We start from the raw sequence: 2,570 nt of genomic DNA, 5'->3' as shown, positions 1-2,570 counted from the left end.
GACGTGACTCTTCTTCTTCATCATGATCTGGAGAATTATTGTTGTATTTATTGGTGCAACACTTAATCTCTGTCTTTGTTTTGCCTCCAGTTGATTCTTCCAGTCCATGTGCTTTATTCATTCACTTGTACAACTTGACTCACAATCACCTTTTTATCAATGGGATTAAACAACTTAAAAGCCTTTGTGTTCTCTTCATACCCAATAATCACATATTTGATACTTTTATCATCAAGTTTGGTTATTCTTTTATCTAATACATGCGCGTAGGCCACACTACAAAACACTTTAAGGTGTGTTATAGTTGGTTTATGACTGCTCCAGGTTTCTTGTGGTGTTTAATTCACCAATTTTGTTTGCAAACATCTGTTTTACACCTATACAACACATTCCACTGCTTCCGCCCAAAATTCTTTTGCATGTTTTGCTCTTTGACATTGATCGAACCATATAAAGTATTGTTCCTTTTCCTTTCCAGAACGCCATTTTGCTAAGGTGAATATGGTGTTGATGTAGTCCAAGCCTGGAGTGGGATGAATGATTGGATTGGCAATGGAAATGAATTGACGAAAGAGCATCGAAGTTTAAAGAAAGTGAGAGGTTTCAGTGGAATTGAAGGTGTAATGAAGGGAAAGAGGTGTGGCCAACTTTTCTTGGGTTTACTAGGCCAATTTGGTTCTCTAGCAAAGGAGATTTGAGAGAGAATGAGGTTTCAAATCTGAACTCTTCATTCAATAATAGAATATCTGAATACATGAGCTTGATTTAGGGTATTTATAGATGAGGGTAGCTTGTTTCTTAAGCTACCATAACCTTAGTTAAATGGACTTAACTAAGGTGAGTAGAGGTGACTTAAAAAGATCGTGTACGCTCCCTTTGAGATGCTCTAGGGACCCTTACTTATATGACACTACAAAAAAACGTGTATATAGTGGCGGTTATAATATGGCGGTTATTAAAAACCGCCACTATTATCTGTATAATACGATAGTTTTATAATCGCCATAATTATCCTTTGAAATATGACATTTAGAACCGCCATAATTATCTTTGTAAATTAGTGCTCTCCCGCGTTTTGTTCCCTCCATGTAATTCCTAAATAATTCCCAAAATTTATTCTCTAAACCTATTTTCCTCTGCAACTCACCGCCCACTCACCATTTTAGTCCCAAGAAAGCCCAATAGTGGCCCAAACATTGAAGTATTCCTCTCTCTTCAAAAACCTATTTTCCCCCAAAACCCTAAAACCTCCAAACGTTGTCTTGGCAACCCTCTATGGCTGCATTCTCTAATCACTAAACAATGAGACCCCCCAAAGGCGGTGGGTGCGGTGGAGGTTTCAGGGGTGGCCGCGACAGTGGCGATTTCAAGGGTGGTCGTGACGATGGCAGTCGCGGTAGAGGTGGATTTGGTTGTGGCGGTGGAGGATGCGCGGTTTTCGCGACGAAGGGCCACCCTCCAAAGTCATAGGTTGTTTTTTCTTCCATTATGAAACTTAAGAAACGTTTAAATTTCTTTGTTTTCTATTGGGTATTTAATGAACAGTGTCTGAAGCCTAAAAAGTATCCTGCTTTGTTGATTTTGTTGTTGACGTTTAATGGTGTTTGGTGTATGTAGAGGTTGCAACGTTTATGCATGCATGTGAGGGAGATACAGTGACGAAGCTTATGAACGATTGGAACGAAGCTTATTCCCTTTTTCAATGCTCCTATCTATCTGAAAAACATGACTCAGATTGGGAAAAATGATGAAATATTCGGCCCCATCAATGAATCAATGGGTTTCTTTCTTTTTCTTTTTTAACTTGTTGGTTGCTTTTATTTTGGAACGGAGTAGTGATGTTATGGTGGTTTATTTGTGAACTTGCAGTACTTCTCAATTAAAATGATGGAAGAGATTGTTGCTACCTCTTATTCAACTGGTGACAAGTTTTACATTGATCTATGGAAACTGTTACCTCTTGCAAGATTTCTTCCACAACCCGAGTATGGCATCTTTGCATCTCTTTGCCAAAAGATGAACCTTTATGAGTATCATACAATTAGTTTTCCCATTGATGTGTTGTATATGGAGATGAATAAGGGTGAAGCAGCGCCCAATTATTTTTGTTCATCTTTGTTTGAGGTGAATCTAAATTTTTTTGGTTTATGGCTACATGTTTTTTTACTATCCATGCCACATCATTGTTTTAAGTGAATTTTGGAGTAAGAACTGTTTCATAGGTTGTTTTTGGTATATGTTATCCATGCCTTAAACAATGTTTTTTCATGATTACTTAAATTAGGAATACTTTGAATGTTTAACTATTATTTAAGAAACAATTTTAAGATTACAAGTCTGCACATTACAAAGGCAATGGAGGATGGCAGTTTTGAAGTGCTTGTGGATCCACGTTTAGAGGGGATTTATGACAAGCAACTAATGGCTTGTATGGTGGCTTGTGTTGCATTTAGCATAAGGCACTCAACAAAGAGGTGTCCAAAAATGAGTCAGGTAATTAATAATATCTCTATACATTCATATCACTTTCCTCCTATTTTAAATCATTAATTTGTCACATGTTATTTTCT

At 37.3% G+C, this 2,570-nt stretch overlaps 1 long non-coding RNA gene across 1 annotated transcript; it reads left to right on the top strand.

The window, feature by feature from the left end:
- Window positions 1-1,222: 1,222 nt before the first annotated feature.
- Window positions 1,223-2,148, top strand: LOC137805758 (uncharacterized). Its single transcript, XR_011080233.1, has 2 exons — window positions 1,223-1,470; window positions 1,618-2,148. It is a non-coding gene; the product is annotated as an uncharacterized lncRNA (long non-coding RNA).
- Window positions 2,149-2,570: the final 422 nt, after the last annotated feature.

The sequence above is a fragment of the Phaseolus vulgaris genome, chromosome 3 (assembly GCF_000499845.2).
Source record: "Phaseolus vulgaris cultivar G19833 chromosome 3, P. vulgaris v2.0, whole genome shotgun sequence".
Classification (NCBI taxonomy): domain Eukaryota; kingdom Viridiplantae; phylum Streptophyta; class Magnoliopsida; order Fabales; family Fabaceae; genus Phaseolus; species Phaseolus vulgaris.
The sequence above is the reverse complement of the archived record's forward strand: the minus strand, read 5'-3'. Positions and strand labels throughout refer to the sequence as shown.